Source organism: Hyperoodon ampullatus, assembly GCF_949752795.1.
Source record: "Hyperoodon ampullatus genome assembly, chromosome: 14".
In the NCBI taxonomy this organism is placed as follows: Eukaryota; Metazoa; Chordata; class Mammalia; order Artiodactyla; family Ziphiidae; genus Hyperoodon; species Hyperoodon ampullatus.
Window position 1 is genome coordinate 4,427,087 of NC_136927.1, and position 16,900 is coordinate 4,443,986.

Sequence of the window (16,900 nt, forward strand, 5' to 3'; positions counted from 1 at the left end):
AAAATCTAAAAAGATTAATAAGATTGATAAACCTTTATTAAGGGAGAAAACACAAATTACCACCATCTGGAATGTTAAAGAAGACACCACTACAGACTCCACAATATAAAAAAATACCATGAATAACTTTATACCTCTTAATTTGAAATTTTAATTGAAATAAACTCCTTGAGACATAATTTACCACAACTGAACAAAAAAATTAAATTTCAACAGATCTCTATCAAATAAAGAAACTGAATAAGTAATTAATAACCTTCCCACAAAGAATACAGCAAGCCCAGCAAAGTTTCCTAAACATTTGAGGAAGAAATGTAACTAGTATTACAAAAACTCAGAGAACAGAAAAAGAGCAAACATTATTTCTGAAATCATTTTACCAGGCCAGCAAATTTTGATACTGAATAGTGATAAGAACTTTCCTAGAAAGACTAGAATCTCTCATGAACACAAATGAAAAATCCTAACCAAAGCAATGCAATGTTCATTACTAGAATAAAAGAAAACTACATAGTCACTGCAGTTGAAAAAAAAAAGTGTTCAAAATTAACACCTATTCACGACTAAAATCTCTCAGCAAACTGGTACTGGAAGTGAATTTCATCTAATTAAAGCCATTTCAAAAATACTAGAGCAATCCTCACACCGAAGAGTGAAACACTGAAAAGCTTTCTCTCTGAAACTGAGAAGAGTTTTCACCATTTTTTTGTCAACACTGTATTGGAGGTTGTAGCAAGTAGAGTCAGGCAATAAAAAGAAATAAAATACCAGTTTGAAAGGAAGAAATAAAACTGGTGTTATCTGCAGATAAGATTGTGGTACTGATGCAAAGATAGAAAAATAAAACAGAGGGCTCAGAAACACAGCCACATACACCTGGTCACCCACATAAAAACAAAGGTTACTGAAATGCAGTGGGAAGAATGGCCTTTTCAATAAACATTGCTGGGCCAAGTGGCTATCTATATGGGAAGAAAATGAGCCTTGATACATTCCTTATACCACCCATCAACATCAATTCCAGATAGATTACATGAAAGAGAAAACAATAAAGATACTAGAAGATTACAAGAGAACAAAATTATGTATATCTGTATGTGTAACTGTACACAGAGATACCACTGGAATAAGTGAATGAATGAAAAACAAAATCTCTAGATACAAGGCCAATATACAAAAAATGAACTAGTGTGAAACAAACAAAAAAAGACATTTTAAAAGAGTAGCATCAAAAACAATCAAATAACAGGGATAAACACATGAAAAATGTGTAAGACCTCTACACAGAAAACTGTAAAACATCACTGAGAGAAATTAAAGAAGAGTAAATAAATGGAGAGACACACCACATTTGTGGGTTGGAAAACTCAAGTTTGTAAAGATGTCAATTCTCCCCAAATTGGTCTACAAGTTTAAGACAGACTTAGTCAGATTTAAAAAATGGATATGTACTAGATGATTCTAAAACTTACAGGAAAATGTAAAGAACCAAGAATAAGTAAAGCATTCATAAACAAAACATGGAGAATTTATACTACTGGATATTAAGTCTTATTATTATAAAGCTACAATAATTAAGACAATGTGGTATTGGCAAAAGAAGAGAAAAATAGACCAATGGAACAGAGTCCACGAACAGATCCATTCACATATGGACGAATGATTTATGACAAAAGGAGCACTGCAGGGCAGTGGATAAACATGATTTTTAAACTACATGACACTGTACTGGAAAACTATAGTTTGGGAGGATAGGAAAGATCAAAGAACTAGACCTCTTCCTCATGCCTTAGACGAAAACAATTTCAGGTGAACTCTTGATTTAAATGGTAAGGTAAAATAATGAAGTTTCTGAAAGATAACATAAGAAAATACCTGCACAAATTGGAGCTGGAAAAGATACCTTAAACAGGAAATAAAAAGGGGTGTCCACCAAAGAAAAGACTGAAATATTGTACATTAAGATAAAATACTTCTGTTCACCAAAGAAATTATTAAGAGTGAAAAGGCAAGCCACTGGGAAAAGAAATTTGCAATACATATAACAAAGGCTCCTATCTAGAAAATACAAAGAACTCCTACATGTTAACTGAAAAATAAGAAAAAAAAAAAAAAAAAAAGAAAGGAAAAGAAGAATCAGACAACTTAAAAGAAAAATGGGGGCTTCCCTGGTGGTGCAGTGGTTAGGAATCCGCCTGCCAGTGCGAGAAACACGGGTTCAAGCCCTGGTCCGGAAGGATGCCACATGCCGCGGAGCAACTAGTCTCGTGCACCACAACTACTGAGCCTGCACTCTAGAGCCTGTGAGTCACAACTATTGAAGCCCGTGCGCCTAGAGCCCGTGCTCCGCAACAAGAGAAGCCACCGCAATGAGAAGCCTGCACACCACGATGAAGAGAAGCCCCCACTCGCTGCAACTAGAGAAAGCCCGTGCACAGCAGTGAAGACCCAAAGCAGCCAAATATAAATAAATAAACAAACAAATAAATAAATAAATTCTGGGAAGATGGCAGTAATGGTGGCACCATAGCTTTTAAATCTCCCCAAATTTTCAAATAAAAAACAGAAAAAAAAATCCCTGGTTACAAAAATTCCAGTTTACAAAAAAACAAGACAAAACAAAGGAGTCTCCACAAACTCCAAAGTGCAAGCACATGAAGACAAACCACCAAGAGCCACACAATTTCTGAAGCATCACTGGTGCCTCAGAAAGCACAGGGTACCATTCAAACCTGAGAACAGTTATCAATATATAACCCCAAATAACCGACAGGAATTCACTGGAAAGCACAGAGGCCAATCTGAAAAAGGAGCTAATACTACGAAGCAGTTTTGCTCAATTCAATAGTGGGTAAATGCAAGGAGGCCCTGACCCTGTAAGATCTGAAAAAGATATAGCAGTCTAGGACCCATTAAGTTTTGAAACTCATCAACCAGGGATCCCTGACAGGACACAGCCCTATGAGAAGAAAATGCTGGGAACAGTTAAACTGAGTAAGATAGAGACAAAGGAAAGAGAAGTGTGGGCCAGATAAAAATAGAGAACAGAATCAAGAAGTCTCAAAAAGCAAGCTGCCATATTTTGAACACTGTATGAAGAGGGAGCTCTGTGAAATTAGAGAAAGTTATCCTAAACTACATCTCCTTCTAAAAGTCCAAGAAAGCATCCGTTAACAGAGGAATGGATAAAGAAGCCATGGTACATATATACAAGGGACTATTACTCAGCCATAAAAAAGAACAAAATGATGCCATTTGCAGCAACATGGATGGACCCAGAGACTGTCTTACTGAGGGAAGTCAGACAGAGAAAGACAAATATCATATGATATTGCTTATATGTGGAATCTAAAAAAGGGTACAAATGAACTTATCTACAAAGCAGAAACAGAGCTGCAGATGTAGAAAGCAGACCTATGGTTACCAGGGTGTAAGGGGGGTGAGGAGGGATAAACTGGAAGACAGGGATTGATATATACACACTACTATATATAAAATAGGTAACTAATAAAGACCTACTGTATAGCACAGGGAACTCTACTCAATACTCTGTAATGGCCTATACGGGAAAAGAATCTAAAAGAGTGGATATATGTATATGTATAACTGAATCACTATGCTGTACACCTGAAACTAACACAACATTGTAAATCAACTATACTCCAATAAAAAAATTTTTTTAAATCCCAAAAAGCTAATTTCACTAAAAATTAACAAAGAAAAGAACTGATGTCAAAACTCATATAAAGGTGTAAGAAAAACAAGAAGCAAAACATCCCTGTAAACAATAACAACATGCCAGAAAGATATAACAACCTAAGGGTCACTAAGAAAATAATATGACATAAAATAAAATAAATCAGAACTAGAAAAACTCAGAAATGAAGTGACATATCTCAGGAAAGAAACAGAAATTAAATAAAGTGTTTTAGGAATGCAGACTAAATTAGAAGAAACACAAGTGTTAATGAACACAACACATACTGCTTTAGGAGAACTGAAAGGTGAAAGGAAAATTTTAAATAGAAAAACGGAGAGATAAAGGAGCTCTTGAATAAACTGAAAGGGAAGAAAACACAAAAAATTGTAACTGAAAAAAAAAACTTTCCTAAAGTAAAAATATTAAAGCTACATTTCAAAAGAGCACAGTACATACCTAAGGAAAGCAACCCAGAATGACAAACATCAAGACACATTCTAGTAAAATTACTGGACTTGAAAGAAAGAAAAAAATCCTTTAGCATCTGGGCTTGAGAATTATAACAGAAAAAATTAAGATTATTAACAGATTTTTACAGTGATGCTTTAAGACACTCGAAAACAGATTAAGATACTTAAAAAAAAAACGTGAGCCATAGATTTTATATCCAGCAAAACTAATTTTAAGAAAAAAGTGCACAAACTTAACAATGTACAAGAACTTCCTACAAGATTTTCCTCAGGAATCAACAGAAAAGCAAGCTTCAGGCAACCAAAATGACTAGAGAGACACTGACACAAAGACTAGTGGTAAACATGAAATACATAATTACTTTAGTACTAAGATTAAATTATAACTAAGATTGAATGATACAGTACAATTGTAAAAATTATGGGGAAGGGAAGCATATGAAAGATTTTAAAGTTGTTTACAGTAATCATGTTGGTGGTGACATTCTGAGACTTTAATTTTGACACTTTTGGGTGTGTTAAAACAAGGTTATAGCATATTCTAATTCTATCAATCCCTGTGTCCTTGAGAATCAAGATTTTTAGTGTGGTAAAAAGGAATTATAATATAGAAGCAATAAAGTAAGTTAAGTAAAACCACTATAGTCCTAAATTTGAATTATAAATATTAGCATAAACTCATAAAATATTTTACTTCCATCCAAAAAAAAAAGTTTTCAAACAAGACCTGCTTGCAGCAATGAACATCCATAGTGCCCAGATTATTTGAAATACTATTTCTCATCGAAAGAGATGAAGGCTTTTGGGACAAATTACTAATTCCAAGTCTGGGGCGGGAATCATACAAAATAAACATGGGACATCTTGTCATATCACATATCAAGGAAGCTATCAAAGACTACTTATCAAAGACTGAATCCTGTCAGAATAAATTCCTGAAGAGGCTTCCACTGGCCAAAGATGGAACATTTTGAACTTCAGTAAAGATAATAATTGATATGGTACAAACATCTTAGGAAAATGTATAAATGAAAGTGTTCATAATTTTTTAAAAGGTCATTTTCAGAAGGTGATAGTCAACCAATACATTACCTTTAAAACTGGTAAAACAAAGGCAAAGAATCAGGCATTTTCTTGTCTTTTCTATATAAACTATATCACTGGGTAACCAAATAGCAGATGAGGAAATCATTTCTTTATAAAATTATTCTAGTATTAATTGAAAACTTCAATTAAAATATCACCATTTTGCAATCCTCAGTAATTTACTGGGCCTTGGAATTCCCTGGCATTCCAGTGGTTAGGACTTGGCACTTTCATTCCAGTGGCCCAGGTTCAATCCCTGGTCAGGGAACTAAGATCCCACAAGCGGAAAAAAAAAAAAAAAAAATTACAGGACCTAGACATTGAATATCATTGACTGCTAACATCATAGGGACAATAAGACATAACTGCCTTCTGAGGAAAGAACACTATCTACTGTCTTGACAGAAACAATCAGATCTGGACACAGCCTAATTTTTAGAATAGAAGCTATCTGAAAAATGAAATTTTTGAATTACACCATTAAGTGTGCCATCTAGATCAGGTATTCTCAAAGGCGGCAATTTTGCAAGGGGGTAAAAAGATCTTGTATATTACAATGGTTTGTCATCCTCCCAAATTCAATCCCACCCAACAAAATCTTATTCCTTAGTATTTAATGGGGGAGAATCAGGAAAAAATGTCTAAAATGGCTCTACAGGGAGGAATGATTTTTTTTTTTAAGCCTGACAAACACCTATCTAGGCTCTGGGAAACTAACAGGTCAAATGATTCAGGTTCAACAACAGATAAATTATAAGGAAAAATAAAAGGAATGGAAGAGGAACCCTAGATTTAAAAGATATAGGGATGCACTCAGGTGAAAAAACCATAAAGAAATACAAGAAAACGATCAGACTAATGGTTAATTTCAGGGGGAAGGAATGAATTATGCTCAGGACAGCATGCACAGAGGAGGCTTGGGGATGATCTACTTCTTGACCTAAGTAGTACATACAAACATCTTATAGTAATTCATTAAGCCATACATGTTTTATATATTGTTTTATTTGTAAAGGGCAAAAAACTCCCATGAGATACTGCATACCCATAAGGATTGCTAGAAGCCTGAAAATTGATGACCAAGTGTTGCTGAGGATTTGGAGCAATGGGGACTTTCATGTACCACTGGTAGGAGAGGAAACTGGTACCACAACTGTGCAAAAAAGAATCCTTCATACTTTATCAATTATAGTGGAAAATATAAATCCTGGAAGACTCAATCCACTGTAAAATGTGTACTACAGAAATGTACGCTTATACGCACCAGCTCTATGCACAAGAATGTTCACAGCAGCACTATTCCTAACAGCCAAAAACTGAAAAGGACTCGTATCAATGACAGAATGGACAAATACACTGAGGTATGCTCATACAATTGAAACATACACAGCATCAAGAATCAAGCCACAGTACTCACATGCAATATGAAGGGATCTTAAAACATAATGGTTGAGTGAAGGAATTCAGACATAAAAGAAAATATACTGAATGCCTCCATTTAGATAAAGTTTAGGCATAGGCCTAAACTTAGCTGTTCGGGGTGAAATTTCTTTGTGTGTGTGTGTGTTGTATTTAACAATGGAAAACTTAGAGGGAAAAACGCCACCATAAGGGAAAAAAGTCACCCTAAGGGAAAAAACAGAGTGGTTGCCTCTATGAAACAGTATTTGGAGGTCAAGAGAAGAGGATTACTGCTTTTATTTCTTTCTGTAGCTTGATTTTTTTTTTTTTTTGGCGATACGCAGGCCTCTCACTGTTGTGGCCTCTCCCGTTGTGGAGCACAGGCTCCGGACACGCAGGCTCAGCGGCCATGGCTCACGGGACCAGCCGCTCCGTGGCATGTGGGATCTTCCCGGACCGGGGCATGAACCCGTGTCCCCTGCATCGGCAGGTGGACTCTCAACCACTGCGCCACCAGGGAAGCCCCTGTAGTTTGATTTTTGAACCATTTTCTTGCTTTACTCTGATGGACATCACAAGAATGAAAATCAGTAAGTAAGAACCAATGGGGGACAATTATAACTGCTACAGTGGCTTTTTAGTTCCAAGATCCTATCTGTAACCTACCCACTCAAGGTTTTTCTTCCTCTCTAAGAAAATCTCAATTTTCTTTGCCTTCCTGTGAGAAATCATGTACTTCAGAGGAGGTGGGCCCCAGACCCTGGCTTATTATATGATATCTATAAAGAGATAGTCAAATAATGTCATCATTTTTCCAACTTAAGATACTATAAAATTTTATATCAAGACTATGTTTAAGTATTACAACAGTACTTTCTGGTATCTATAACTGGACAAAGGTATCTCAATGTTTAAAAATTATAAATCCAAGCATAAGTTTAAGTATCTCGCTTACAATAACAATAATGATGTTATTGATATTTATAAATAGCATGATATAATGGAAAGAGCTCTGGTATCAAATTTCAACTGCACCTATTCAGGTACTTTTCTTTCAAATACAATTTTTTTTAAAAAAATTTATTTATTTAATTGACTGTGCCGGGTCTTAGTTGCGGCATGCAGGATCTAGTTCCCTGACCAGGGATCGAACCTGGGCCCCCTGCAATGGGAGCACGGAGACTTAGCCACTGGACCACCAGGGAAGTCCCATCAAATACACTTTTTAAAAAGCATTTTGGGACTTCCCTGGTGGCGCAGTGGTTAAGAACCCACCTGCCAATGCAGGGGACACGGGTTCGAGCCCTGGTCCGGGAAGATCCCACATGCCGAGGAGCAACCAAGCCCGTGTACCACAACTACTGAGCCTGTGCTCTAGAGGCCACGAGCCACAACTACTGAGCCCACGTGCCACAACTACTGACGCCTGGGCGCCTAGAGCCTGTGCTCTGCAACAGAGAAGCCCCTTCTCGCCGCAACTAGAGAAAGCCCGCATGCAGCAACGAAGACACAACGAACGCAGCCAAAAATTAATTAATTAAAAAAAAAAAGCTTTTGAACACTTAATTCCAATAACCAAGCTTATTTCTTCTTTTACCATAACTAGGTTCCTTCAATTTTACACTGGAAATCAAAGGAAAATGTGATTTATTTTATATCTAATTTAGTTAGACTGTCAAGCTTGTAGTTAAGCAGATTACTAGTGATGCTTTAAAAGCAAGATTCCTCATGAATGGCAAGTACAGTGGCCCCAAGCTGCAGTGAGAAAAGAAGTCTGATGATGAAATTTCTACTCCTGACTAGCTTCTCTGTAAAGGTCATTTAACTCCCTGACATTCAGTCCTCTCATCTGGGCTCAGAGCAGATTGCCTAAGTATGAACCATGGTTTCAAAAATTAGTGAATCAGTGACTGCATAAACTGCTTAATCTCTTGGGCCTAATTCCTTTATTTGTAAAATGACAATACAGTTGTTTTAAAATTAATTGAGTGAAACATATATAAAGTGGTTAGCATAATAACTGGCAAATAGCAACTGTCACATTATGACTATTATTATTACCTGTGAAATGGAAACAGCAGATGCACAGTATTAATAATAATAATATGTTGATAATACAACCAAATGGGGGGAGGGGGGTGGAGAGAGAACTTTATTCTCCTCTTCCAAGCTACTTTTCACTAGTATTACAACTATTCACAGTAAAACTTTTACTTCCTTCTATAAGAAACTTCGTTTCCCTTTGGAAGTAGCAAGAAGCTATGTATGTCTTTTTGCTTATTGATCAGACACCAAAGTGGAGTTCAGAAATACGAAGTGCCACCCAAAAAGAATATTTCAGTTGTCACCTCTTGCTTTTAATTATACAAATAATCATTTACACATTTATGATTATACTCTATAGTCAAATATACCAATTAATGCTTCCAAATTAGAACCTAAAATTAGGATATATTTCATCACTTCATTACTCAGTGGAGAATTTTATGTAGTAATATTATAAGAATTTAAGAAAATTGGATGACAATTCTTCTATGTTCTCTTCCACCTCCCACAACTGTCCTAATGATTTTTTTTTATCCCCTTCACTTCGTTGTATGAATGAATCAACATATGATGAGAAGGAGTTCGCATTTTGTTTTCTCCATATGCCCTTGACTATGTCTTATTCATAACTGTACTTCCAGAGTCTCACAGTTGTTGAATGAATGAGTGGCTCCAAAAACATACTCTTCTGCCAGAGACTGGAGCTCTTCATCATAGCCATATACAACCAGAGTCAAGTAACATGGTTTACATGACAACAATCAGTTTATCATGATTTTCTTCAGTTATAAAGTATTACACCATTATAGAAAATTTGGAGAACAAAGGAAGTCAGGAAAAGATGGGAATCACCCATGGTTCTCTCACACAATTTTATGATTTCCGAAATTGCATCTTTGCTTCCTTGTGACCAGGGTCCTTGGGTCTGTCTCTAACAAATCATTTTCTTCTCAATTCTTCTATTCATGTCACTTCTCCACTTTTCCTTCCAGATGCTCCTAATATAATACTGTATGGTCCCAGGGTTTTGTGGTGTTCCTGTTTTGCAGAGTAATCTCCAAAAATATGCCCATCACTTCTGCAACACTGATTCTGGGGTAATAAAGGATGTTTCAGATTTAGTGGGTTAACTCTTTGAATGTTCTAGGGAAAGGTGGGCAAAGAAGAGCCAGGCACAGGCTGAGAGAAGCTGACATGCCCATGTCATATCAGCACCCACAAAACCTCCTCCTAGCATATTTTTTTAAGCGTCTATAAATGATTATTGCTTTTAATTCAAATACTAGTTTCTCATCTTAACATTTAGCTAGCCATTCTTTGTAATCCTGTACTAATATGTAATCAATATTAAATTAACACAGAAAAGTTAATAACGGTTATTTCTAAGTAATAGGTTTACATTTTTTGCTTCCTTATATTTTTATATACTAAATTGGTATTATTTACTTTAACATTTAAAATTAAAATACATTAAAAGAGTTTGGCAAATGTTTATTGCAGGCTCACCACATGGTATAAAGAATTTGTGTTATGCATCATGGGGAACACAAAGAAAATCCAACATGGATCTTGCCTCAAAGAACTTCCATCAGTGAGAGAAAATATGCACACAATTAAGTATACTACAAAGTATAAACCCATTAGTGCAATACAGAGACTATTCCAGTTGAAAGAGGGCAGGCAGTCAGAGTAGGCTTAGTGGAGACAGCAATATTTAAGCTAAACTTAATGCTCTGCCAGTTCCAGGCTTAGTTTTAAGAGAACAGCACTTCCATCTAGGGCTCTTGAAACCCATAGTCACCACGTAAGGAGTCTGACTACCCTGATGGAGAGACCACATGGAAAGCCCCGACACTACATGAAGAGGGAAAGGGCAGCTGAACCCAGTCTTCCAGCAGTCTCAGACAAGGCGTATGAATAAAGAAGCCATTTTGGAAGTATATCCTCCAGTCCCAGCCACCTTGGCTGACAGCATGTGGGGGGGAAAAAAAAGGCCCAGTTGAGTCCTTCCCAATTTCTGGACTCAAAAAACTGCCAACAAATAAAACTGTTATACAAGTCACCAGGCTTGGAGGTGGTTTGCTAACACGTAAGTGAAGCAGAGCTCTAAGTTTATTTTCTAACCAATGGGAAGCAATGCAGAGAGTTGTGCTTTAGGAAAATCAACCTAGCTGCAGTGTGTAATCTAGTGGCAGGAAACCCAGGAAGCAAGAGCCAGTGAAGTCTGAACTAAAGGTAAAAGTAAGCAGAGGGAGGAAAAGATACAAGATACTGACCACAGAGGTTAGATTCAATGGGATTTTTGTATGTAATTGGCCATGAAGGGCATGAGGAAACAAGGAGTCAAAGTTGACCTCGATGTTGAGATCAGGTGACTGGAAGATGGTGATCCTATTAAGAAAGAACAAGGAAGCTGATGAGTTCAGAATAAGAAAATGCAATGCATATTAATTTCAATACATAAACAAAATGAAAAAAACTACAGTAAAATAGCATCCATAATTACAGATAATATGCAAACAATTAGTGTGGAGTTTAAGCAGTTTAAAAGAGCTCTAAAAATCCTGTTATCAGTATCTTTCTACAAAACAAAAGGTTTTAAACCAAAAATTATTCAACATTTTCGGTGGGGAAGCTACAGAGTTTAATATATAACACTGAGATTTCTCCTCAACTGTCAACTGAAAATTGGTTCAGAAACTGGGATGTGGAAGCAACCTAAGTGTCCATCGACAAATAAATGGATAAAGGAGATGTGGCACATATATACAATGGAACACTACTTAGCCATAAAAAGAAACGAAATTGAGTTATTTGTAGTGAGGTGGATGGATCTAGAGTCTGTCATACAGAGTGAAGTAAGTCAGAAAGAGAAAAACAAATACCATATGCTAACACATATATATGGAATCTAAAAAAAAAAAAGGTCATGAAGAACCTAGGGGCAGGACAGGAATAAAAATGCAGACCTACTAGAAAATGGACTTGAGGATACGGGGAGGGGGAAGGGTAAGCTGGGACGAAGTGAGAGAGTGGTATGGACAGATATACACTACCAAACATAAAACAGCTAGCTAGTGGGAAGCACCTGCTTCGCCCGGGGAGATCAGCTCAGTGCTTTGTGGCCGCCTAGGGGGTGGGATAGGGAGGGTGGGAGGGAGACGCAAGAGGGAGGGGATATGGGGAAATATGTATACATATAGCTGATTCACTTTGTTAAACAGCAGCAACTAATACAACATTGTAAAGCAATTACACTCCAATAAAGATGTTAAAAAAAAAAAAAGAAAGAAAAGAAAAAGAAACTGGGATGGATAGGCAAGCATATCCTCATCCACAAAGGGGAGAAATCAATGTTTTCGATGATATTTTTACAGTTGAATCCGCTGTGAATTCGTGATATCCTGTCCCTTCTATCCCAATACTGTCTACAGGTTACACCCTATGATAAATTTTCATATAGCATTGAGTTGTTTTTTTTTAAAAACCACAGATCTCATCATGGTAGAGCCAAAATCCTTACCATGGCCTGTGAAACACTGCCTCATTTGGCCCTTGCTGACATAGCTAGCCTCACCTCATACCTCTTCCCCCTATTCACCAATCTGCAGACACCATGGCTCAGGTCCTTGAACATTCCATGCTTCTGCCTTCCACTTCCGGCTCTTCTCTCTGGCTGGGTTACTCTTCTTCACTGCCTCTCTTTGACCAAATTAACTGTATTCATCCTTCAGTTCCTCATCTTAAATGTCACCTCCTCAGAGAAAAACCTTTCTGGACTAACCCCAGTGTTCATTCACACACCTCTCATTCCTTCAAAGTACTCACCACAATGATAGTCTACAATATAGGAAGCTATGATTAATATCTATCTCCTCTGCTAAAAAACGTTCGTTCCCATAGCCTCAGGACATAGGACACAGCCTGGCAAAAGTAAATATTCCAGAAGAACTTGAACAAACAAGAAGTTCACAGGTATAGCAAGATAATTAGGAGCATGAACTCTGGAGCCAAACTGGGTTCAAGTCCCAGCTCTGATCCTTACAAGCTTTGCAACTAGCTAAGTTATTTTTCAGCACCTCCCTTTCTTCCTCTTTAAAATAAGAATAATGACAAAACCCACGGCACTGAGGAGTCAAAGAGTTAATATATGGAAAATCCTTAGAACAGTATCTGGCTAAAGACAGATGTCTGTAAAGATCTTAACCATAGCCTAGAATTTAGTGAACCCTCATTAAACAGGAACTATCAGAATTAGCAAACACAGGCTCTCCCATCTATCCTGTTTCATAAACTTTCAGTCTCCCAGACTCACATCTCAACTTCCTTTATTAGACTTCTCCAAAGGGGTTGCAAGCCTTCTCTTTTATTAGCTACTGCCTGTCTTCAGGAGAAAAATCTAAAGTCTCTATTTAAGCTTACGGGGAGGTCCAAAATCTGGCCCCAGGCTCTCCAAATATTTCCTTAAATTAAAACACTCCTTACCCCCAGCCGCAATAAATTACTTCTACAAAACACCAACGAGGGCTTTCCTGGTGGCGCAGTGGTTGAGTGTCCGCCTGCCGATGCAGGGGACACGGGTTCGTGCCCCGGTCCGGGAAGATCCCACATGCCGCGGAGCGGCTGGGCCCGTGAGCCATGGCCGCTGAGCCTGCGCGTCCAGAGCCTGTGCTCCGCAACAGGAGAGGCCACAACAGTGAGAGGTCTGCGTACCGCAAAGAAAAAAAAAAAAAAACCCAAAAACCACCAACGAAGCAAGGCCATTTCTTAAAGGTCTTGCAGCAGGCCAGCATACTAAAGTCCGCCCAGCCCTCTCTCAGCAGGGTAAGTCATCTTCTCTTTGCATCAAAAAGCCTAGGACAGGGACTTCCCTGGTGGCGCAGTGGTTAAGAATCCACCTGCCAATGCAGGGGACACGGGTTCGAGCCCTGGTCCGGGAAGATCCCACGTGCCGCGGAGCAACTAAGCCTGTGCGCCACAACTACTGAGCCTGTGCTCTGGAGCCTGAGAGCCACAACTACTGAGCCCGCGCACCTGGAGCCCATGCTCCGCAACAAGCCACCGCAATGAGAAGCCCGCGCACCGCAAGTCCCCCCTCGCCGCGACTAGAGAAAGCCCCTGCGCAGCCATAAATAAAAATAAAAAAGCCTAGGACAACCCTACCCAGGCGCTTATCACGACGCATCCGAGTTCTTTACAGAGCCCTCGGCTCGCTGATGTCGGAACCCTGCCCAGCGGATATCACCGGGACCCTGCAGGCACTCAGTGAGCTTGGTCACGGGACTGAAGCGGCCCGAAGTTTTCAACAATCGTCCCACACGGTATTCGGGCCACATCTCACGCGGGAAGATCGGCCTCGTTCGCCGCTCGGTGCTCCGGGCACATTTGTCGGGTTCGCGTTCCCCGCGCTGCCCAGGGTTCTGACCCACTCGGGGAGGCCTCACGAGGGCTGGGCAGCAGTGGCCGCCTTTTCGGGAAGACGCCCCTCCAGAGCCGAGTCGGGAGGGTTTGGGACCGCGGCCCGTCAGCCCCCCGCCAACCCCCGCCCGGACCAGGGCGTCGGAGTTCAAAGTCACGGCGTGCTGCCCCCCCGCGCGCCCCCGGCCGCGTTCGGCTCCACGGCCACCGTCTCCCGTGAGGCGCCGCCGAGGAAACTTGGTCTTTCGGCGCTACCGGCCCGCGAAACTTCCCGAAGTGGCGGGAGCGGCGGAGGGTCCGCCGGCCGCCCGCGCCTCTATCGCTCCTTCTCGGCCGCTAGCCCCGCTGCTCCGGCCGCTCGGCGCTAGGCGGCGCCCCGCGCGGCCCCGGGTTCGCTCGCGTCGGGGCCGCGGCTGAGCCCGGCCAGCGCCCCCCGCCGCCCCTCACAAACGAGCCCCCGCCCCCACCCTCACCCCTGGGCTCAATGGAGGCGCCGGGCGGAGACGCCACGAGCCTCACAGAGCCTCCCGAATAGCTGGCGCGCCCCGCGGCCGACACTTACTCGCCACTCAACTCACCGGCTCTCGAGGCGGGTTCGGCGGCTTCTGTCGCCGCAGCTTCTAGTCAGCTGGAGAAGCGCGAGAGCTTCGTGGCCGCAGCAGAGGCCGCCGCTGCGCTCCTTCCGGCCCTGCCGCGGCGTCACCCCGCGCCTGCGCACAGCGCCCCCTCCCGACTAATGACAGGAAGAACCATAGAGGCACGCCGGGTGATAGGGAGGAGGGATCTGGGGAGTAACACCATAGAGAGGGACGCCTGTCCGCTTCTCCATCCCGGCTCACGGCCCGCTGAGTCTTGACTCCCCCACTAGGTGGGAGGACGAAAGGAACTGAGAGCCCCTCAACCCCGTGAGGAGGTGTCGCTGTCTCCCTGGAGTTGAAAACTCCAGGGCGTGAAGCGTGAAGCGGGCAGCCGTGGAAATCTCCTGGATATGCATTTATTTGCATCCGTTGCCTTTGGCAAGTCATTCATGCAACACATTTTCGGAGGGCTTCCAGTATGCTAGGCACTGTTCCAGGAATTGGAGCCAAAACGGTATAGACTGTCCCTGTTCTCATGAAGCTTATGTTTTATTGGGAAGTCAATAACTGGTGAACTAATTAACTAACCAACTAAAATACTGGCCCAGACAGGAAGTGTTCTGGAAACACACACACACACATACACACACACGAAAAATAAAACAGAGAAAGGGATAGAGTGATGGGGATAATAGTGTGGTCTAAATGAAGTGAGGGAGTGAGCCGTGGTTACCACCCGGAGGAAGAGCACTTCAAGCAGACGGTATACAAAGGCCAAAAGCCCTGAGATGGGAATACGCCTGGCGTGTTAGAAAAACAGCGTTATGCTGTGTGGCTGCATGGCAGTGCGGTGAGTGAGACGGAGAGTGGTAGGGAATGGGCTTGGCAAGCTGGTCGGGAACCAAATCATAGGTCTTAAATTGAATTTGGATTTTATTCTAAGTGTAATGGGAAGCTACTGGAGAACTGGGAACAGGGACGTGAGTTAATTTGCTTGTGTTTTCCGAGACCAGAATCAGGAAAGCCAGTTAAGAAGTTATTGCAGGATTCTAGGGCTTCCCTGGTGGCGCAGTGGTTTAGAGTCCGCCTGCCGATTCAGGGGATACGGGTTCGTGCTCCGGTCTGGGAGGATCCCACATGCCGCGGAGCGGCTGGGCCCGTGAGCCATGGCCACTGAGCCTGTGCGTCCGGAGCCTGTGCTTCGCAACGGGAGGGGCCACAACAGTGGGAGGCCCGCGTACCATAAAAAAACCAAAACAAAACAAAGAAGTTATTGCAGGATTCTAAATGATAAGAGATCGTGTCTTGGACCAGTACAGTCAGGGAGGAGGTGATGAGAAATGGTTGGAGTAGGGATTTTTTTTAAAGGTAAAACAGAGATTTGCAGATGGATTGGAGGTGGGGTGAGAGAGAATGAAAGGAGTTGAGGATAACTACAAGATTTTTGGCTTGTGCAACTGGGTGAATGGTGGTGCCATTCACAAATATGGGGAAAATCAAGAGGAATAGATTTTGGTTGGAGTGAGAAGTGAACATGTTTTGCACATGTTACATTGCGAACTAGACCTTCAAGTAGACATATCAATATGCAATTAGATCCTTTGTTTCTTGATGACTGAGAAACAAAGGATTCTTGGTTAATCTGAAGACTTCATTTGGGAACCAAAAATCTTTTAACAAATAATCTCTCAGACCTTGAGCCACATATTTCCCCGAAAAGTATGCATTTTTCCCAGCATAATTTTGTTGGGAGTTACGTTATTGAGGCATGAACTAAGATGAATATGTGGAACTGTAATTTAATGGCATAGAAATCTGAAGACCTGCAGGAGATTTAAAAATTCCAACCCTTGTTATAACTTTTTAAAAGACTATGAAATTATCAAAACAAAGCGAATCAAGTTTTTTTTTTTTTAATTAATTAATTAATTTGGCTGCGCTGGGTCTTAGTTGTGACATGAGAACTCTCACTTGCTGCATGCATGTGGGATCTAGTTCCCTGACCAGGGAACGAATCCAGGCCCCTGCATTGGGAGCACGGAGTCTCAACCACTGCACCACCAGGGAAGTCTCTGAATCAAGTTTTTTTTTTTTTAATTTATTTATTTATTATTTTTGACTGTGTTGGGTCTTCGTTTCTGTGCGAGGGCTCTCTCTAGTTGCGGCAAGCGGGGGCCACCCTTCATCGCGGTGCGCGCGCG

General features: G+C 41.0%; 1 protein-coding gene across 1 annotated transcript in view; it reads right to left on the bottom strand.

Moving 5' to 3' along the window:
- RNF216 (ring finger protein 216) overlaps positions 1 to 14,804 on the bottom strand; it is a 173,100-nt gene extending 158,296 nt beyond the window's left edge. Inside the window, exon 1 of the mRNA XM_079719850.1 lies at positions 14,700 to 14,804. The gene's annotated coding sequence lies outside the window, so the exon portion shown is untranslated. The remainder of the gene's footprint in view (positions 1 to 14,699) is intronic.
- Positions 14,805 to 16,900: the final 2,096 nt, after the last annotated feature.